At 46.0% G+C, this 23408-nt stretch overlaps 1 pseudogene; it reads right to left on the bottom strand.

Annotated features, from left to right (window-relative positions):
- Positions 1-624: 624 nt before the first annotated feature.
- LOC137562124 (zinc finger protein 300-like) overlaps positions 625-23408 on the bottom strand; it is a 61276-nt pseudogene continuing 38492 nt past the window's right edge.

Here is a 23408-nt window from a genome sequence, read left to right as displayed (position 1 = left end):
AAACCGTACTTTTATTTAAAAGGTTAAAAAGAAGTGCACTTGAATGGTCCAAAGATACATGAGCATATTGTAAAATCAATGTCCTCCACGCCAAACTCTCCACGCCTGCAGCTCCGCCCTACGCGTTTCGTGCATGCGCACTCATCAGGGGCAGTTTGCCAGGTGATGTGAACAATCTGCTTTGATGAGGATTCATATGCTGGGAGGCAGTTGCTGAGTAATACAACAGGCACACTTGCTGTCTTATAACTTGGATGGCATTGTGAAAAGGTGAGAGTCCATGTGTATTGGTGTTGGGACACCTGGATATCAGGAGCACTTGGCACTCGGTGATAGTATAAGGCGTGTGTAGCTGTCTGTGACCTGGCAGCTACGTTATATGGTGAGGATCTGTGAGACCCTGCATGCTGGTGGAAACACAAGGATATTATCTGCAGCACTGGGTGTTTTGGGAAGGAGGAATAGGTCCAAACAGTATTATGCTATGTTCTTTAAATTTCCCTTTTTTTGAGTGGCAACTATGGAATAAGGATATACTGAAGCTGTGAGCGCAGTGTCTTTGTGGAATCTTTGGAATACATCTTGTGCTTGGTGACTGATGCTGCAATCCAGAGGACTTTTTGGTTAAGTAAAAGGACTCAAAAATATTAATATTGGGACACTAACTGAGTGAGCGCATGGATGTATTGTTTTTTGAGATCTATGATGTGTGACAAGGTCTGATTTCTGGGCAAAACATTTCCCACACTCAGAACATGAATAGGGCTTTTCACCAGTGTGATATTTCTTATGCATGACCAGGTTTGATTTACTCCCAAAACATTTCCCACACTCAGAACATGAATGGGGCTTATCACCAGTGTGAGATCTCTCATGTATGACAAGCTTTTGTTTATGACCAAAACATTACCCACACTCAGTGCATGAATAGGGCTTCTCACCAGTGTGTGACTTTTCATGTGTGACAAGAACTGATTTCTGTGGAAAACATTTCCCCCACTCAGCACATGAATAATGATTCTTACCAGTGTGAGAGGGCTAGTTCACACTCTGAATGCAAATTGAAACAAAACACTTCCCGCAATCAGCTCATGGATAGGGCCTCTCACCAGGGTGTGATCTCTCATGTGTGACAAGGTCTGATTTCTGGGCAAAACATTTCCCACACTCAGAAAATGAATAGGGCTTTTCCCCAGTGTTAGACTTCTTATGCATGACAAGGTTTGATTTGCTCCCAAAACATTTCCCACTCTCAGAACATGAATTGGGCTTCTCACTAGTGTGAGATCTTTCATGTATTATAAGGTTTTCTTCCTGACCAAAACATTTCCCACACTCAGCACATGAATAGGACCTCTCACCAGTGTGTGGGGGCTAGTTCACACTCTGAACACAAATCGTGATTGCAAACACGATTGCTATTTTGCATTGAATTTTTTTCTGTAATTTGCGTTGTGATTCCCATTAAACACAATGTGAATCTCATCGCAATCATCCCCCAAAGCGCTGCATGCAGCATGTTTTCGATTCATGCAAATCACAAATACTGCAGTGAGAATGATCCCATAGGAATACATTAGCAACAAGTGTGAACCGGCCCTGACCTCTGATATGCAACAAGAATTGATTTTTGTACAAAACATTTCCCACACTTACCACATGAATAGTGCTTCTCACCAGTGTGAGACGTCTCATGTCTGACCATCAGTGATTTGTGCCCATGAAATTTCCTACACTCAGAACATGAATAGGGTGTATTCCCAGTGTGAAAGATGCCAAGTGAAACAAGCTCTGACACTCAGCACAAAAAAGGGCTTCTCAGTAGTGTAAGATCTCTCATGTGTAGCAAGTTGGGATTTCTGTGCAAACCATTTCCTCCACTCAGCACATGAATGTGGTTTCTCACCAGTGTGAGTTCACTCATGTTTGACAAGGTTTCCTTTATCGCCAAAATATTTCCCACACTCTGAACATTTTCACAAAGACTTAAAACGAAGTAAAAAGGCAACGATTAAAAAGCCCTTTAATGATCTTAATTAACCATAACTTTCCTTTCATTATTCACTTGACAGTATCCACAGAAATGATCCAGTGCCATATCCTCTCGATACCCGATGAACGACAGAGATGCATTAATTCCTGCCCTGATGACTGACAGACAGGGCCACACACATTGATCCCATTCCCAGCCCTGGACTTGCTATACTAAGTATGGCAAGCCCCAGAGCAATGACATTCTGAATTCTGCTGCAAAATGTTGTTTTGCTGACTTTAAAAACATTTTTTTTTTCTTTTGAAGTATTCAAAATCGATATTCTCAAAAATTACAAGATCTTTTTGAAAAAAAAAATCTTTTTTTCCCTCTTGTTCCCAGAGTACTCCTTAGCAAACCCTGCAAATTTGGTGATTCAAGCATCTATGGGGGCTTTGGTATAAATCACTAAAATCAGAATAACATGATCCGTTACAAAGCAGTTCTGTGAACAGCCCCATAGAATTGTATGGGCAGTGAGTTGACATGCAAAGATATTCTGGAACGCAACTGAGCTCTGTGAACTAGCCATCAGGCAGCAAAATAAAAGAAACTAAAACAGCCTTGTTGTTAATGTGTTTTGCACTGTATATACACATGTTTATCTCATCATGTCACATGTCACCTCGGGTACCCTTTAAATTCTGCATGCTAGGCATGCTGGGAGATATTGCCTGTGGTATAAAATGGTGCTTATTAGGATCATACTATTCTATGCAAGAGAGTCAAAATGGAAACAGGGTTCCCTACCCCTCCATTGGCCTCAATTCACTAAGCAGTTTAGACTAGTCTACTGATGGTTTTTAGTCTACTGATGGTTTGGTGTAATGTTTTTGACCTGTTTTTAGACCTGCTCTAAAACATTCATTAATTAGGCCTGTAAAGCAGGTGAAATGATCAAAAGATGCAATTTACAATGGCAAACAAGGAGTAACTGTGCCCACTTTTTCTGACAGAGATTAGACCAGCTGATTTCTGTCAGTAAAGTAATTCTGTGATGTATTTTAGACATGAGAGTGGAACCTTTTGAATTAATTATGCAGGAATTTAATTGTATCCAGAGGAGAGCTCATCAAAGGAGAAGGATGTCAGTCATAGCTATTTGTTTGTGAATTGCATCTTTTGATCATTTCCCCTGCTTTACCAATCTAATTACCAAATGTTTTAGACCAGGTCTAAAAACAGGTCTAAAACATTTGGTAATTATTAGTGAATTCCCTCTTGATGCAACTGATTTACACCAAACCATCAGTAGACTAAAAACCATCAGTAGACTAGTCTAAACTGCTGAGTGAATTGAGGCCATTATGTGATTGGATTAATGTGGGAAATGCCAGCTTACCCCTTTATAAACTTACATATCAGTCTAGAGCTCAATTGATTAAATTGGATAAGGTATGAAATATGTGCTTGGAATCATCTCATACAGTTATCCCACACCTCGATATTAATGCCATGATCCATGACCTCCAAACTTGAATTAACTTATTTGTAACTTGCTCATATGCTGATATAGCTTACAGTGTTTACTTGTATGTTATGTGTTTGAACCTTCCTTAATGGAAACTATTTGTAGCTTGTGTCACATTTGATGTAATGCGAGTTGTCACTGCATTGCTAGTGGAATGTTTTGATTAATGTTTCCTCTTTTTGAAAAAAACTCAATAAAAAAAATCTCTAAAAAAACCCCATCACTGTTTTCATCACTGTGAGGTTACAGGAGCAGTAGAGCCTCATGATGTATTCATCTGCCACAAACGTAAAATAATGATCTGGACCAGGAGTGCCATGCCAGGGTTTTGTAGGTGAAATGTTGAGCTGTTGGTTTTCTGTGTCTTGAAAGAATGTGGAATGGCCAAAAAGGTAGGAGTCACTGCTGCCCTCATAGTATTACATATCTACATAAATAAACTTATAGTCAACATCCACAACTGCCAGCAGAAATAAAAATCTAAATTTCCGGTAAATGAAATGTCTATTTCCACTGCCAGGGAACATGATAATACAATACAAATATGTTCACCATGAATAGCCCCCAGGCAGTTTGGAAACTTAAACTTTTTGTCCAAAAATCTTGAGCAATGGCCTCTCATGTTTCTGTGGTTGGAAGTGGGAGATAGAGAGGGCAGAGTAGATTCCAAATAGCCTTACAGGTGTCACAGACTATCAAGCAAATAGTCCGACTTCTCCAGGGGAAAAGGTAGCAGGAAAAAAGGGCACCTGCAGCTAGTGGAGGAAAAGGGTGCCGCCATGGACTCTAATGCAATTATCATTAATGCAGCGAAAAAAGCAGAGAAAGGGTGACTAATAAATATCATTAACAACATTAAAACATTAAAGTTTTTGAAGTATGTTATCAATCATTTTAGAAGCTTGAAATGTTATAGTTTTTGTCATATTACTTGTTTGTATGTACAGATTTTACGTTATTGAGCATATTATCATTACTATGTGTAAAAGGGTGTTTCTGCAGGGGGAATGTTTAGGGTTAGGCACCTCCAGGGGGGTGGTTAGGGTTAGGCACCACCGGGGGGTAGTTAGGGTTAGGCACCTCCAGGGGGGTGGTTAGGGTTAGGCACCTCCAGGGGGGTGGTTAGGGTTAGGCACCTCCAGGGGGGTGGTTAGGGTTAGGCACCTCCAGGGGGGAGGATAGGGTTAGGCAACACCGGGGGGTGGTTAGGGTTAGGCATCACCGGGGGGAATGTTTAGGGTTAGGCACCTCCAGGGGGGTGGTTAGAGTTAGGCACCTCCAGGGGGGTGGTTAAGGTTAGGCACCTCCAGGGGGGTTAGGGTTAGGCACCTCCAGGGGGGTTAGGGTTAGGCACCTCCAGGGGGGTTGTTAGTGTTGGGTATCACCGGGGTGTGTGGTTAGGGTTAGGCACCACCGGGGGTGGTTAGGGTTTGGCACCACCAGGGGAGTGGTTAGCTTTAGGTACCACCAGGGGAGGGTTCTGTGTGAGAGTAGGGTTGGGTTAAGCTGTATTGTTGAATTATGTAACAAATTTTATTGTTAACATCTTTTTGTCATCATCTCCCATCGTGTAATGTCATGAATTGCACTGCTTGTTGTCCCTTTATTGCCCACCCACCCACCCTCATAGCACAGCTGACACATGTTTATGCAGCCCAGCTCAGCAATATTCCCCAAGGGGATCAGGTGCTTTTGGAAGTGTGTACAAGCCCTAATGCTTGGAATACACAATGAGTTATTCAGCAGATTTACTGGTCAATCGATTTTCCAATCGATTTCCATTTACTTCTATCAGAAAATTGACCAGAAAATCTGTCGGAAAATATCTATCAAGCCATCTATCTGCCAAAAGAACTTATGGGCCCTTATGCAATTAATTTTTTCTCCTGAGTTATCTCCTAGGAGTTAATTTTTCATCTTCGATTTAGAATACATTTTCAGCACTTTGCAATAGAAAAAAGTACTATCAAAATTATTTGGAGTATTTTTTTGCTTACTGGTGGTGTAAAATTAATTTTATTGACAAGTTTGAAAATATTACCTAGGAGAAAACTTAGGAGAAAAAATGAATTGCATTTGGGGCATGGTGTATTCCCAGCATAAGAATTCCCTTCAAGTGAGAGCTTTACACCATCACACACAAAGGTCTTGTTTATTTACATTCACTAAGGATCCATTGAGACACTACAGTCCCCCAGTATGTGGTGAATGTCTATTTTACATCAACGCTCCACCTGAGCTTGTTTGGGGAAACAACATCTGCATATAAACTGAATAAATAAACTTTTAAGATCTACAGATTCCTCCTCCTTTCTCTACTGGAGAGCTGTGTCTAATGCCAGCAATAAGAAAAGAGCTCCCTGCATTTAATTTATGCATTGCTCATGCAAGGTAACAAGTAGATTTACATTTCTGGAACAGTTAAGACTAATAAGGGTGCATATAGCCTCACTATAACTGTCACCCGCAGAGATATAAACCTATTCCCTAGGTAGTGATGGACAAACCTCAAAAAAGAACACTTGCAGATCGTAAATTTTATTGTAATAATTTGTGAATCGACTGTCCGCAGTGAGCCCCAATGATGGCAGGCGAACCTCTTAGACCTTCAGGGCATCTCTGCAACCAGGATTTCTTTTAAAAAGCTGTACAAAGTGTCCAAAAACCCAGACAGAGGCATAGCGGAGGGAAATCAATGGCAAAATAGTCAACAACAAATACGTATTTTATGTAAATGCTTTTTATTTATTTATTTTTTTAAATGTCAATATTCTCCGAATTAAGCAATTTATAGAAAATGTCCCATATGTGCTACGATCACCAAATTTGCAGAGTATGTCAAAACAACACCGACTATTTCAGAAGTGATCCAAATAATGAATAGAAACTGAGAATATGAGAAACAATTTCCTCTCTCACTAGGGAAATGCAATACTTGTCTTGTGGGATAGGAGTGATGGTTATGATATGTTAAAAAATGAGTCTTAAAGCATAGCCAGATTAGTAAAACTAAGTGCTGGTTCTTGATGTTCTAGGCAGGGGTGCTCGGTCGGATACCCCTTTTTTAAAATCTGAATTGATCCGGATACCCAGATATCAGGATCGGATATCCAAATCCGAACTCTGCAGTATCCGCATACACGTGGATATATCCGAACGCATTATCCGGGATATCCGGGTGGATTCGGATGTCCGGATAGAAAACCGGAAGTGACCTTTAAATTGCTTCCAAAATGTTTTTTTAGGGTAAATGAGGCATGTAACATCATGTGTTTTTTAAAGGGAAACACTAATTGATTATGTGGGGACTTTAAATGGCTGTAAATTAACATCAGGACTAGGTTCCAGACAGCGGTCGTGCAGCCCACATTGTGTCCAAAGTCCAACCGCACAACTGGGACATGACAGTTTTCATCCCAGACACCTCCAAAACATTATGCAGCAATTGTGTTTTGGGTTAAATATAGGTGATATCAGCACAGCAGCAGTGGCCTGTGGCAACCTGGCGGTGGGAGCAGCACAGGCAGCAGGAGCAGGGCAATGCAGCAGCAGCAGGTGTAACATGTGCCAGGGGCATGCCGGACGTGGCATGTGGCACATGTACGTTGCACGTGGCACGTGTACGTGGCACGTAGTGTTGGTGGTACCTCAACTGTAAAAAAATTGTGAACCAGACGGCTTAGTAATAGTTAATCAAGAGGAGCCAGGAGGTTGTGGAGGTGGTGGTGGTAAAGGGTGGTAAGGCACTCTAGTTACAAGAAGGTCTGCACTCCCAGAACAATCAACTAGCACATATGCAACATTTTGGACTTTAAAAGCCCTACACATACTATAAACATAGAAAACGACTCACACACCAGGCTTTATAATGCTCAAAAATTTGTATTGAAAAATTTGTATTCAAGATAAGAAAGTAGTGCAAAATACATCATACAAATTGATATATAACTGAGACAAAGGTATACAGCAAATGCACAATGGTCACTCAGTGACAGTAACCCACAAGCTGCATCTACATTCAGCTATGGTCACAATGAGTTATGCAGCATACAAATGGAGAAGCATAAGATCAGACTGCCAAATTGCATCATCACAGTGGCATCATGACATCACTTCCGGGTTCCGGCGGGCGCTGCTCAGAGCTGCCAGCCAAGAGGGGAAAACGAGCCAACCCCTCAATGGCTGCAGCATCTGTGCATTGCGGCGCTCGTCGGCCAGGCTGAGAAGAGCAACATAGTCTATAGCAAAAAGAGCAGCATATATCAGTGGGATCCTCAGGGTAACCCCCCCCCCCCTCAGATAGCTCGGGTGAAGGCTCCACTGGCTCACCAGATTTTTTAGGGCCTCGCCCCAAGGGCAAAGGAAGAAAAGGAAAAAGTCGTGGAGAGGGAGGAAACGGTCCGATCGAGCAGAGGGTCACGAGGAGCCAGACATAGGGGAGGACCTAATTGGGAGTTTATCCTTTCGGACACTAATTGAGACCGAGAAAAAGGTATGGAGACGGGGTTTAGGGTTTGTTCCCAATCATCAAGGTAGCCGTCTGGAACTTGACTGTGACCTGTTTAACTTTTTTAGGACCTTACGAATTAAAGCGTTTTTTAGTGGACAGAATCGGCCTCCCGTCCTACCTCTTCTACTACAAGTCCCTTCCCATCTGAGATCAATTTGACAATGTGCCATGCAAAAAGTAAGTGGCTTCCACCCACTACCTCCCATGCAGTTGAGACTTTTATTAATTTGGTCAAACATGATATCCACCTTGTCGGCCAGCCGAGCCACCAATCTCACACCAATCTTTCAGCTAGAGAGCAACAAGCACTCCGATCATTATGTGCAGATCCTGAGCTGGTAGTGAAGCCGGCCGACAAGGGTGGAGCTACCATGATCATGGATAGAGTGAGCTATAGGAGAGAGGTGTTACGTCAACACCATGATACTGATGTTTATCTTGAACTTCCAGGCGATCCAACTTTGACCATTAAGAAGGAGGTTGACACTATGATCACTCGGGCTCTCCAGGTTGGCATCATTACACAACAGATCCACGACTTTCTTTTGACTCCATTTGCTCTTATCCCACTGTTTTATGTTCTCCTCAAAATTCACAAATCTATGATTAACCCCCCAGGTAGACTGCTAGTGGAAGGCACTAGTTCTATCTTCCAATCACTTGCTATTTTTCTTGACCAGGTGCTCAGGCCCAGGGTCTCTGGGATGCGGCCTTTTTTGCTTGAGACCACTGATTTTCTTTCCAAAATTTCCAGCTTTGGGTCTTTCCACACTCCTGTTCTCCTCTGCACTATAGATGTCACCAGCCTCTACACTTCCATTCCCCATTCTGATGGCATCAAAGTGATCCGTGATGTGCTTACGAATATGTCGCTAACTCCTGAACTCTCCAGTTTCCTTCTGGAGTTGTTAAATATGGTTATGACCAGAAACTATTTTTTCTTTGAAGATGTGTTTTATCAGCAACAGCGAGGCACAGCTATGGGGAGCAATGTGGCCCCAGCTATGCTAATTTATTTATAGAGTATTTTGAGTCAACTTTTGTCTATTCCCGTACTATGTACCTCAGTCAGTCTTTGTGCTGGCTGAGGTACATAGATGACATCTTCTTTATCTGGACAGGTTCTGAAGCGAGTCTAATTTCCTTCAAAGATGACTTGGACCATTGTTTCCCGAGCATTACTTTCAGTCTGGAGTACAGTACCAGAGGTTCATTTCTTGGACGTCTTGGTCCAGATGAGGGAGGGGAATCTGCATACTGCCCCTTATAGGAAACCAACAGATAGAAACACATACTTGTCTGCCAAAAGCTACCACCCCCAGAGACTAAAGAAGGGGCTCGCCTATGGCCAATTCCTTATGACCATGGCACTCTTAACAGGGCCTTGTAACAAGCAGCTAGCCATGATAGGTCCTCTTTGTTACAGTTCAATCCCAGGAGAGAACAATTACCCATCCCCATGGTTTTTACTAGTGTTGGGCGAACACCTGGATGTTCGCATTCGCGAACGTTCGCCGAACATGGCCGCGATGTTCGGGTGTTCGCGTCGAACTCCGAACATAATGGAAGTCAATGGGGACCCGAACTTTCGTGCTTTGTAAAGCCTCCTTACATGCTATATACCCCAAATTTACAGGGTATGTGCACCTTGGGAGTGGGTACAAGAGGAAAAAAAATAGCAAAAAGAGCTTATAGTTTTTGAGAAAATCGATTTTAAAGTTTCAAAGGGAAAACTGTCTTTAAAGAGACTCCGTAACAAAAATTGCATCCTGTTTTTTATCATCCTACAAGTTCCAAAAGCTATTCTAATGTGTTCTGGCTTACTGCAGCACTTTGTACTATCACAGTCTCTGTAATAAATCAACTTATCTCTATCTTGTCAGACTTGTCAGCCTGTGTCTGGAAGGCTGCCAAGTTCTTCAGTGTTGTGGTTCTGCTATGAACTCTCCCTTCCAGGCCCCTCTCTGCACACTGCCTGTGTGTTATTTGGATTAGAGCAGCTTCTCTCTTCTCTCTTATCTTTTACAAGCTGGATAAATCGTCCTCTGAGCTGGCTGGGCTTTCACATACTGAGGAATTACAAACAAGGGCAAAGCTGTTTGCAGGAAGAAACAAGCAGCCTGAAACTTCAGTGCATGAGAACAGGGGGAAAGAAACACACAAATGATCTCTTGAGATTCAAAAGGAATGCTGTATACAGCCTGCTTGTGTATGGATGTATTTTCTATGTGTGGACATACTGTACATCAACCTACTTCCTGTTTTGGTGGCCATTTTGTTTGTTTACAAACAAACTTTTTAAAACTGTTTTTAACCACTTTTATTGCGGCGAGGAGCGGCGAAATTGTGACAGAGGGTAATAGGAGATGTCCCCTAACGCACTGGTATGTTTACTTTTGAGCGATTTTAACAATACAGATTCTCTTTAAAATGCGGGAAATGTCTGTTTTCTTTGCACAGGTAGCATGCATTTTGCTGCCATGCAGTCATAAATGTAATAAAGATAAGAGGTTCCATAAACAGGGACCGGCAACGCTAACCCAGCAGCAGCACACGTGATGGAACAGGAGGAGGCGCAAGGCCACGCTTTGAGACACAACAACCCAGGCCTTGCATGAGGACAAGAAGCGTGCGGATAGCATGCTTTTTGCCGCCATGCAGTCATAAATGTAATAAAGATAAGAGGTTCCATAAACAGGGACCGGAAACGCTAACCCAGCAGCAGCACACGTGATGGAACAGGAGGAGGCGCAGGAGGAGAAGGCCACGCTTTCAGACACAACAACCCAGGTCTTGCATGAGGACAAGAAGCGTGCGGATAGCATGTATTTTGCCGCCATGCAGTCATAAATGTAATAAAGATAAGAGGTTCCATAAACAGGGACCGGCAACGCTAACTCAGCAGCAGCGCACATGATGGAAAAGGAGGAGGCGCAGGAGGAGAAGGCCACGCTTTCAGACACAACAACCCAGGCCTTGCATGAGGACAAGAAGCGTGCGGATAGCATGCTTTTTGCCGCCATGCAGTTATAAATGTAATAAAGATAAGAGGTTCCATAAACAGGGACCGGCAACGCTAACCCAGCAGCAGCACACGTGATGGAACAGGAGGAGGCGCAGGAGGAGAAGGCCACGCTTTGAGACACAACAACCCAGGCCTTGCATGAGGACAAAAAGCGTGCGGATAGCATGCTTTTTGCCGCCATGCAGTCATAAATGTAATAAAGATAAGAGGTTCCATAAACAGGGGCCGGCAACGCTAACCCAGCAGCAGCACACGTGATGGAACAGGAAGAGGCGCAGGAGGAGAAGGCCACGCTTTGAGACACAACAACCCAGGCCTTGCATGAGGACAAGAAGCGTGCGGATAGCATGCTTTTTGCCGCCATGCAGTCATAAATGTAATAAAGATAAGAGGTTCCATAAACAGGGACCGGAAACGCTAACCCAGCAGCAGCACACGTGATGGAACAGGAGGTGACGCAGGAGGAGAAGGCCACGCTTTGAGACACAACAACCCAGGCCTTGCATGAGGACAAGAAGCGTGCGGATAGCATGCATTTTGCCGCCATGCAGTCATAAATGTAATAAAGATAAGAGGTTCCATAAACAGGGACCGGCAACGCTAACCCAGCAGCAGCACACGTGATGGGACAGGAGGAGGCGCAGGAGGAGAAGGCCACGCTTTGAGACACAACAACCCAGGCCTTGCATGAGGACAAGAAGCGTGCGGATAGCATGCTTTTTGCCGCCATGCAGTCATAAATGTAATAAAGATAAGAGGTTCCATAAACAGGGACCGGCAACGCTAACCCAGCAGCAGCACACATGATGGAACAGGAGGAGGCGCAAGGCCACGCTTTGAGACACAACAACCCAGGCCTTGCATGAGGACAAGAAGCGTGTGGATAGCATGCTTTTTGCCGCCATGCAGTCATAAATGTAATAAAGATAAGAGGTTCCATAAACAGGGACCGGAAACGCTAACCCAGCAGCAGCACACGTGATGGAACAGGAGGTGACGCAGGAGGAGAAGGCCACGCTTTGAGACACAACAACCCAGGCCTTGCATGAGGACAAGAAGCGTGCGGATAGCATGCTTTTTGCCGCCATGCAGTCATAAATGTAATACAGATAATAGGTTCAATAAACAGAGACCGGAAACGCTAACCCATCACAGATGGTCATTGTTCATGTTACTTGGTTGGGGTCCAGGAGTGTTGCATAGTCGTTTACAATCCAGGATTGATTCATTTTAATTTGAGTCAGACGGTCTGCATTTTCTGTGGAGAGGCGGATACGCCGATCTGTGATGATGCCTCCGGCAGCACTGAAACAGCGTTCCGACATAACGCTGGCTGCCGGGCAAGCCAGCACCTCTATTGCGTACATTGCCAGTTCGTGCCAGGTGTATAGCTTCGATACCCAATAGTTGAAGGGTGCAGATGGATTGTTCAACACAGCTACGCCATCTGACATGTAGTCCTTGACCATCTTCTCCAGGCGATCGGTGTTGGAGGTGGATCTGCACGCTTGCTGTTCTGTGGGCTGCTGCATGGGTGTCAGAAAATTTTCCCACTCCAAGGACACTGCCGATGCCATTCCCTTTTGGGCACTAGCTGCGGCTTGTGTTGTTTGCTGCCCTCCTGGTCGTCCTGGGTTTGCGGAAGTCAGTCTGTCGGCGTACAACTGGCTAGAGGAGGGGGAGGATGTCAATCTCCTCTCTAAAGTCTCCACAAGGGCCTGCTGGTATTCTTCCATTTTGACCTGTCTGACTCTTTCTTCAAGCAGTTTTGGAACATTGTGTTTGTACCGTGGATCCAGAAGGGTATAAACCCAGTAATTGGTGTTGTCCAGAATGCGCACAATGTGTGGGTCGCGTTCAATGCAGTCTAGCATGAATTGAGCCATGTGTGCCAGAGTCCTGCCAGAATCCTCATCATCCTCTTGTGAGCGTTGTGATAGTTGTTGTGATGCATCATAGTCGTCACCTTCTTCCTGGTCTGCTTCTGCTGACCATTCGCGCTGAATTGTGGAAGTCCAACGTGCACCGCTCTGGCCCTCGTCAGTGGTGGCATGAAATTCCTGCTCCAACTCCAGCTGTTCCTCCTCCTCTTCTTCGTCATAGCTGCTGGGGCCAGCGTTTCCTGAGGCAGATGGCCTGATGTTGGTACCATCACGCTGATCGTTTTCTCCTTCAGATTCCCCCAGTTGCATCATGACAGCTGTTTCCTTGATCTTCAACATTGACTTCTTCAGTAAACACAGCAGTGGTATGGTAATGCTGACTGAAGAGTTGTCACTGCTCACAAGCAACGTGGATTGCTCAAAATTTTGGAGGACTTGGCAGAGGTCCAACATGTTGGCCCAATCAGATCCACAGAAGCTTGGCAGCTGTCCGGATGCGCCTCGGTACTGCGCCGTCATGTACTGGACCACTGCACTCTTCTGCTCACAAAAGCGGGCTAGCATGTGCAGCGTAGAATTCCAGCGTGTAGGGACATCACACAGCAAGCGATGGTGGGGGAGATTGAAGCGCTTCAGCATCTTCGCGAGTGCCCCCGAAGCAGTACTGGAATTTCTACAATGTTTAGCCACTCGTCGCACCTTCAACAGAAGATCGGCCACGCCTGGGTATGTCCTCAGGAACCGCTGAACTACTAGGTTCATCACGTGCGCCAGGCAAGGGATGTGTGTCAGCTTAGCCAACCTTAAAGCGCGAATGAGATTACTCCCATTATCACACACAACCATGCCCAGTTTCAGGTCCAGCGGTGCCAGCCACAAATCCGTCTGTTCCTTTATTCCCCTCCAAATTTCCTCCCCTGTGTGCTGCTTATCCCCAAGGCAGATCAGCTTCAGCAACGCTTGCTGACGCATGCCAACAGCTGTGCTGCACTGCTTCCACGATCCTACTGCTGCTGGGTTAGCGTTTCCGGATGAGGTACAGCTTTGAGATGCGTTGGAGGAGAAGGAGTCAGAGAGGTAGGTGCTGCTGTTGTTATCCAGTGGGAGGGATGGCGGTGCAACACCCGCGCCGTAGCAGGTGAGGAATCGCTGCCAGGCTCCACAAGGTTCACCCAGTGCGCGGTAAGGGAGATGTATCCACCCTGGCCGAACGCACTCGTCCAGGTGTCAGTGGTGAGGTGAACCTTGCAGGCAACGGCATTCTTCAAGCTTCGGGTTATTTTGCTGACCACGTGCTCATGCAACTCAGGCACTGCAGAGCGTGCAAAGTGGTAGCGGCTGGGAACCACGTAACGTGGGATGGCCACTGACATCATGCCCTTGAAGCTGTTTGTCTCCACCACTCGATATGGCAGCATTTCGCAGGCCAGAAGCTTGGCTATGCTGGCTGTTACTGCCATGGCCCGGGGGTCATTTGCTGGCAATTTCCTCTTGCGCTCAAGCATCTCCGAGACAGACAACTGAACCGTAGGGCTGCACACTGAACGGCTGTTGGTTGTTGTGTTTGATGACTGGGAGACCTCAAGAGCACTATTCCGGAAAGTGACAGTGTCAGCGTCGTCTGATGTTTGTGAATGTTGTTGTGAACCACGCAATGGCTGGGCTACTGCTGCTGAGGAGGGTCTGGTGGTGAGTCTGGTGACCCCAAGGGAGGCAGTGTTGCTGCTGGTACCCTGTCCTGGCGGCCACAGAGTGGGATGTTTGTATACCATGTGGCGGGTAATGCTGGTGGTGGAGAGGTTGTTAATATGTTTCCCCTTGCTCAGGCGGGTCTTGCACACCTTGCAAATCACCATGGTACCATCCTCACTGCAGTCTTCAAAGAAAGACCAGACTTTGGAGCACCTGCCTTGCTGGCGATTTCTGTTTGCGCCTCTTTTGCGTCTCACTTGAACTTCCACGCTTGTGGTGCCTGAAATTTCGCGCCGCCTACCTTGTGGCACAAGGCGAACTCGTGCAGCAGTGGGTTCTTCAACAGACTCATCTGTGCTGCTGCTACGACGGCGATGTTCTCCTTCACATACAAAATCTGGGTCTCTGTCAACATTGTCCATACCCTCCTCCTCTTCCATCTCCTCAAACTCGTCATATGTGATTGTGGGCCGCCGCTGTGGAGTAGAGCTCCCCTCAACAACCTCTGCACAGCACACTCCAACGTCGTCTTCAAGATCTTCTCGGCCGACCTCCTGCAATTGAAACCCCTCCTGCCCAATTGGCTCTGGGATTTGGGTTTCAAAGTCCTCCTCGGACTCGCCTTGCATTTCAGTGCGCGGTGCATTTCCCACAGTAAATGGTTGTGAATCCGGGCACAACATTTCTGGTTGTTCCATTGACCTTTGAAAGGTGGAAGTTTGTTGGGCTGGGAATAGCTCCTGCGAATACCCCATTGTGTCCTGAGGAAATACTTCGGATTGGTTATTCGGCAGTTGTGTGCGTGGTGTCGCTGCCGGTTGTGTCAGCTTTGTGCCCACTGGCTCCTTGTAACTGGCTGAGGACTCGGACCTCGTGCGTGATGTGCTGGTGCTGCTTAACCCACTGCTGGACGCTTGAGACGTCATCCAATTAATTATCTGGTCCTGTCCTTTTGGATTTGTGAGGGTTGATTTCCTGGACAACATGGGCGGTATTGAGTGGGTTTTCTTCGGTGCTCCACTGTGGCCTGTACGTAAACCGTCAGGGGGAGCACCTCTTCCCTTGCCCCTCCCTCTTTCACAGGATTTCTTCTTCATTTCACTTATCCTTAAAGTACACGCTGACTGGCAGCAGTACAGTGGCAGTACAGAAATGCTATACAGTGGCGGGTGAGCGGTGTACTACTATTCCCAGCAGCGACACAGAGCACAATGCTATACAGTGGTGGGTGAGTGGTGTACTACTATTCCCAGCAGCGACACAGAGCACAATGCTATACAGTGGTGGGTGAGCGGTGTACTACTATTCCCAGCAGCGACACAGAGCACAATGCTATACAGTGGTGGGTGAGTGGTGTACTACTAAAATTCAAATGCAATTGTGTGCAAAGCACACTAAGACACTAATGAAAAAAGTTCAAAAACCCGTAATTGCAAAATTATAAATCCATTTATTGCTAAATAATCTATAAAAGACAACGCAGTGTGTGCCCCAAAGTGCAAACCCCCCATAAAAAGACCCAGGATTCAGGCCCCAACACTACCCACAAGCAATACCCCTGACATGGGAGAGAAACCACCACAGGTAAACCTCCCTGCCTTCTACCCTCAGAGCTCTTATGAGGCAGGCCTGCCTAACAAAGTTCTTGGTGTTGTCAGCAAAGCAACATGCTATGTAGCATCCAGCTGGAGAAGTTCATATTATGGCATGTAACACAATTCCTGCATGCAGACTAAAGAAGTAAAACACTATCATTCAGTTCACCAATACTGATGAAATTTCTCAGTCTCTCCAATAATGATGGCACAAATACTCATCCAGCACGGTCGCTATACACAGCTTAAGCGGCAGGTAACAGTTCATGATTCAAATTTATGGACATAGTGCAGTTGTAATCCAAAATGGGGTTATACTGTTGCTTACCAGCACCCTCCTGGGTGTGATGTAGTAGTGCTGCAGCAAAGAATCCGGGCTAGGTGGCTGAGTCACCATTCAGAAAGTGAGTCCAGATAGCAACCTGGTTTCCTACCCTGTCAGGGACGTCTCCCTGTCACAGGGAAAAGTTGATGTAGAGATGGCTGGGGGACACGCCAAAGCCTCTCCCCTCCTCACGCAGTTCAATAGAACGCTGTGGTCAGCATGAGCTTCCTTGTGACATCACTCACTCTCCTCCTACGGTGGCTCTGCACAACCACAAAGGATTGACGTTTCAGCTGTGAGCCAGCTTTCCTCAGAATCAAAAGCACTTGTACTGCCATCTAGTGGACTTTTATAGCCGGTGCATTGCAGGATTTCAACATTAACTCTTTCCCTGCCTAATTGCTTTCCTATTTTTCCATCAGATGACTTGTTACTGTGCATATTTTTACATTTTTATATTCAATTACATAATAAAAGAATATTTGGGGAGGGAGGATGGGGGGGAGAAGAAAGAGAACCAAAACCCCACATTCTAATCATCCATACTATACCATAATGGTATTTATCGCCAAAAAAGAGACGAGGGCTACAGTTACAGGAACACTTTTAGATTTAAATCGGAATTAAGGCCTTTGGGCACTAAACTATCACATCTATAGATCCACATACATTCCTTCTGGTACAAAATTTTGTCAAAGTCACCCCGCCTGCCACTTATTTGCAATCTATAAATCCCTTTATATTTTAAGCCTTCTGGATTTCCCTGATGAAATTCCTCAAAATGTACTGCCAGGGGACTAGACTGCTCTTTCTTCTTAATATCTTTTACATGCTCCTTAATTCTGGAACCCACGTCTCTCTTTGTTTTGCCTACGTAAATCTTTTCACATGGACATATTATTTGGTATATAACCCTTGTGGTCATACAGTTTATAAAGCTGTTGATTTTATATTCTTCTGTTCCCTCACTGTTAGAAAAGGTATTACCTTGTTGCACGTATCTACACACCTTACAACCAGAGCATCTATACATGCCTTTTAAATTACTGATGCGTGGAGTCGCTGTTTCACTTCTCACCAACATATCGCCAAGATTTTTGCACCTTCTTGCCGTTATTTGTGGTACTTTTCCCACTATTTTGGCTATATCACTATCCAATAACAATACTCCCCAATTTTTATTCAATACTTCACGCATCTGCTGCCAATGGCTTCCATACCTCGTTATTATTCGTGTGACTTCAATGTCACCATTCTTTTCGTTTTCTTTTTTCCGCAGTAATTGTTCTCTTTCTGTTTTAAGAGCTCGCACATATGCCCTTTTAAGCATTCTATTGGGATAGCCTCGTTCCTTTAGACGTTTTTGTAGGGCTTGGCCCTCTTTTCTATATTCATCCAAGTCAGCACAATTGCGCCTGATACGTAAAAATTCACCCGTAGGGACCGATTTAATCTGAGTACGAGGATGGAAGCTCCTGGCATGTAGCAGCGTGTTACCTGCCGTCACTTTCCTATGAGCTCCAGAAATTAATTTATTTCCTTCTCTCCTAAATGTTAGATCCAAAAATGTGATCTTTTGCCTGTCATACACACAGGTTAAATAGATATTTCTGTTATTATTATTTAATTGATCTACAAACCTCTTTAGGGAGATTTCATCCCCCTTCCAAATCATTACAATATCATCAATAAAGCGAAGCCAGAGGGTGACATGCTCGCCAAAACCCACGCATGCCATACACTTCCTCCATCTCCCATCTTCCCACTCCTCTTTGCCTCATAAGAGCTCTGAGGGTAGAAGGCAGGGAGGTTTACCTGTGGTGGTTTCTCTCCCATGTCAGGGGTATTGCTTGTGGGTAGTGTTGGGGCCTGAATCCTGGGTCTTTTTATGGGGGGTTTGCACTTTGGGGCACACACTGCGTTGTCTTTTATAGATTATTTAGCAATAAATGGATTTATACTTTTGCAATTACGGGTTTTTGAACTTTTTTCAGTGGTGTACTACTGTTCCCAGCAGAGACACAGAGTGGCAGTAAACACAATGCTATATAGTGTGGCTGAGCGGTGTACTACTGTTCCCAGCAGCGACACAGAGCACAATGCTATACAGTGGTGGGTGAGCGGTGTACTACTGTTCCCAGCAGAGACACAGAGTGGCAGTAAACACAATGCTATATAGTGTGGCTGAGCGGTGTACTACTGTTCCCAGCAGCGACACAGAGCACAATGCTATACAGTGGTGGGTGAGCGGTGTACTACTGTTCCCAGCAGAGACACAGAGTGGCAGTAAACACAATGCTATATAGTGTGGCTGAGCGGTGTACTACTATTCCCAGCAGCGACACAGAGCACAATGCTATACAGTGGTGGGTGAGCGGTGTACTACTATTCCCAGCAGCGACACAGAGCACAATGCTATACAGTAGTGGGTGAGCGGTGTACTACTGTTCCCAGCAGCGACACAGAGCACAATGCTATACAGTGGTGGGTAAGCGGTGTACTACTATTCCCAGCAGTGACACAGAGCACAATGCTATACAGTGGTGGGTGAGCGGTGTACTACTGTTCCCAGCAGAGACACAGAGTGACAGTAAACACAATGCTATATAGTGTGGCTGAGCGGTGTACTACTGTTCCCAGCAGCGACACAGAGCACAATGCTATACAGTGGTGGGTGAGCGGTGTACTACTGTTCCCAGCAGAGACACATAATGGCAGTAAACACAATGCTATACAGTGGTGGCTGATCGGTGTACTACTGTTCCCAGCAGAGACACAGAGTGGCAGTAAACACAATGCTATATAGTGTGGGTGAGCGGTGTACTACTATTCCCAGCAGCGACACAGAGCACAATGCTATACAGGGTGAGCGTTGTACTACTGTTCCCAGCAGACACACAGAGTGGCAGTAAACACAATGCTATATAGTGTGGGTGAGCGGTGTACTCATATTCCCAGCAGCGACACAGAGCACAATGCTATACAGTGGTGGGTGAGCGGTGTACTACTGTTTCCAGCAGAGACACAGAGTGGCAGTAAACACAATGCTATACAGTGGTGGCTGAGCGGTGTACTACTGTTCCCAGCAGAGACACAGAGTGGCAGTGAACACAATGCTATATAGTGTGGGTGAGCGGTGTACTACTATTCCCAGCAGCGACACAGAGCACAATGCTATACAGGGTAAGCGGTGTACTACTGTTCCCAGCAGACACACAGAGTGGCAGTAAACACAATGCTATATGGTGTGGGTGAGCGGTGTACTACTATTCCCAGCAGCGACACAGAGCACAATGCTATACAGGGTGAGCGGTGTACTACTGTTCCCAGCAGACACACAGAGTGGCAGTAAACACAATGCTATAAAGTGTGGCTGAGCGGTGTACTACTATTCCCAGCAGCGACACAGAGCACAATGCTATACAGGGTGAGCGGTGTACTACTGTTCCCAGCAGAGACACAGAGTGGCAGTAAACACAATGCTATATAGTGTGGGTGAGCGGTGTACTACTATTCCCAGCAGCAACACAGAGCACAATGCTATACAGGGTGAGCGGTGTACTACTGTTCCCAGCAGACACACAGAGTGGCAGTAAACACAATGCTATATAGTGTGGGTGAGCAGTGTACTACTGTTCCCAGCAGCGACACAGAGCACAATGCTATACACAGTGACCGGTGTACTATTGTTCCCAGCAGACACACAGAGTGGCAGTAAACACAATGCTATATAGTGTGGGTGAGCGGTGTACTACTATTCCCAGCAGCGACACAATGACCGGGGGACCCTGGCTAGCCTGGCTGGAGAGAGAACTACCCTGCCTGCCTACCCATAGCTAAACCCACAGACAAATGGCGGAGAAATGACGTGGATCGGGTATATATTTACCCGAACCACGTGACCCGTTCGGCCAATCAGAGCGCGTTCGGGTCCGAACCACGTGACCCGTTCGGCCAATCACAGCGCTAGCCGAACGTTCGGGTAACGTTCGGCCATGCGCTCTTAGTTCGGCCATATGGCCGAACAGTTTGGCCAAACACCATCAGGTGTTTGGCCGAACTCGAACATCACCCGAACAGGGTGATGTTCTGCAGAACCCGAACAGTGGCGAACACTGTTCGCTGAACACTAATTGCAAGGAGTATGTCAGGGAGTGTGCAGTATGTGTCAAGAGTAAACCCTCCCGGCTGGCATCTGTAGGAAGGTTGCAGCCTTTGCCCACCCCGAGTGAGCCATGGACCCACTTGTCCATGGATTTTGTGGGGGAATTGCCCAGGTCTGAAGGCATGTCGGTCATTTGGGTGGTAGTCGACCATTTTAGCAAAATGGCCCATTTTTTGCCCCTGAAAGGACTCCCCTCGGCTCAAGAACTGGCCGAATTGTTCATCATTCACGTCTTCCGGCTGCATGGCATTCCGGAAGACATTGTGTCAGATAGGGGAGTCCAATTTGTGTCTGGATTCTGGAGGGCATTTTGCCACCAAATGGGCATGAAATTGTCTTTCTCGTCAGGCTACCACCCACAGACAAATGGGCAGACTGAACGAATTAACCAGTCTTTGGAGCAATTGCTAAGATGTTACGTTGCGGAGGCACAGAGTGACTGGGTAAAATTTTTGCCCTTCGCGGAATTCGCACAAAATAATTTGAAGAATTCTTCGTCTGGTTTCTCTCCATTCCAGATTGTGACAGGGAGGTCACCCAAATTCTCCCCTTTTCCAGTTGTCTGTTCTCCATTTCCAGCACTGGAGGATTGGCAGAGGTCATTCAGGGACAATTGGGGAATTGTTAAGGGGAACTTGCAGAAGGCGTTCCAGTGTCAGAAGGGTCAAGCGGACAAGAGACGGTCCGTGGAATGGAAGTTTCAGCCAGGGGATTTAATCTGGGTGTCCACACGTCACTTGACCTTGAAGCAGCCATCTGCCAAACTGGGCCCCAGGTTTGTGGGTCCATTTTCCGTGACTAAAAGGATCAATAACGTCACTTACGCCATTGATCTTCCTGCCAGCATGCGGGGCGTAAGGTCGTTTCACGTGTCCCTACTTAAACCTGCGGTTCATGTGGGTCCTACTCCTCCTCCTCCTGTGATGGTGGAGGACCAACCTGAGTATGAGGTAGAGAAGATACTGGACTCACGCGTTGTACAGAACTCGGTACAATATTTAGTGCATTGGAAAGGGTACGGCATTGAGGAGAGACAATGGGTACCAGGGACTCGCATGCATGCTGATGAGTTAAGGAAGGAGTTTCATGCCTTACATCCCGAGAAACCTGGTAGGAGTTGTCCGGAGTCCACTCCTCGGGGCTGGGGGGGGGGGGGGTACTGTGAAGAAGCGCGGAAGAGCCGCCGCCATGAGTCAGCGGCAGGCGGCTCTTTCCGCGTATAGTGTGGCTGCACACGGAGAAGCAGCCGCCTCCTCTCAGTGTGAGGCGGCTGTCTCCGTGCAGGGTTCAGCGGAGCGCGCATGTCCCTGCTGCAGAGACTCCGCAGAGCGGGGCTGCTGTGGCTGGTACTCGTAGTCCCTCTAGTCTTAGAGTGACGCGTGCGTGCGCACTGAGGCAGGAAATATATGGCAGGCAGAAGTGAGTCAGCTGACTGACCAGGCTGGTCAGCTGACTCTGGCTCCACTCCTCATTGGTCCAGCACTTAGGGTGTTGCTGGAGAGGTGCCTGGATATATATACTGCTGGCTGGTCATTTCTCTGGTGTCTGGCGTTGCGATCACATATGTGGAAGCTCCCGGATCCGTAGTCAGATCCGCAAGTGTGCCGGGACCAGCTGGAGCTGTAATCCTACACTTAGCTAGATTCTGTTGATAGCTTAAAGTACTAGTTTGATTGTGTTTATCTGTTATGACTCTTTGCCTGCCTGACTATCCTCCAGAACTCTGATCTTGTACCTCGATATATCTGATACTCTGTTGCCGAACCCTGCCTGTACTTAGACTCTGCCTCTGCCTCGTGATCTTGTACCTCGATATAGTTGCTAGAATTTTTACTCACTCATAACTACTTTTGGTACAGTAATCAATTTTATCTACAGACCCTAGGATGTGCAATGGGGGCCAAATATGCACCTAGTGTGGCAAATATATTTATGGACGACTGGGAGTTGGGGGTAATAGCCTGTCCACAAAGTAACCATATGATATCATGGCGAAGATATATAGACGACTTGGTGTGGGTCTGGAGAGGAAATGACTCAGAATTAAAGGAGTATATAGAATGGCTGAATAGTAACAACAGGGGTATTGTACTGACAGCCAAATGGGATAAACATCAAATTGACTTTTTGGATGTAGTCGTCTATAAAGATAGGGACAGGCTTGGCACCCGTACGTTTTTCAAAAAAACCGACAGGAATGCGTACATTCCAATCAAGAGCTGTCACCATAATAAGTGGCTGAGTGGAATACCTAGAGGCCAATTTACTAGGGTGAGAAGAAACTGTACCACTATGTCTGATTATGAGGATCAGGCAGATATGCTTCTCCATAGATTTGTCGATAAGGGGTACCAGGAAACCCCGCTTAGACAAGAAATTCAAAGAATTAAGGCTCTCAATAGAGAAGAAATTCTAAAGGACAAACAAAAAGTCCCCAATAATGGTGAATATGACTTTGCAATGTGCCTGGAATACAATATGCAACACAAAGAAGTGGAGCAGATTATCAAAAGATACTGGGGGCTTCTGAGGAATGATCCTGTTTTAAAAGCTATGATACCTGCTCAACCCAAGTTTATATACAGGAGGGCTAATAATCTACAGAGAAGCCTAGTAGAAACCTGTATTGAAGAACCGGCAATTACAAATAGAACTGATATCTGCGGACAAAAAGGCTTTTTTCCCTGCAAACAATGCAACCCATGTCTGG

The sequence above is a fragment of the Hyperolius riggenbachi genome, chromosome 3 (genome assembly GCF_040937935.1).
Source record: "Hyperolius riggenbachi isolate aHypRig1 chromosome 3, aHypRig1.pri, whole genome shotgun sequence".
Lineage (NCBI taxonomy): Eukaryota > Metazoa > Chordata > Amphibia > Anura > Hyperoliidae > Hyperolius > Hyperolius riggenbachi.
The sequence above is the reverse complement of the archived record's forward strand: the minus strand, read 5'-3'. Positions and strand labels throughout refer to the sequence as shown.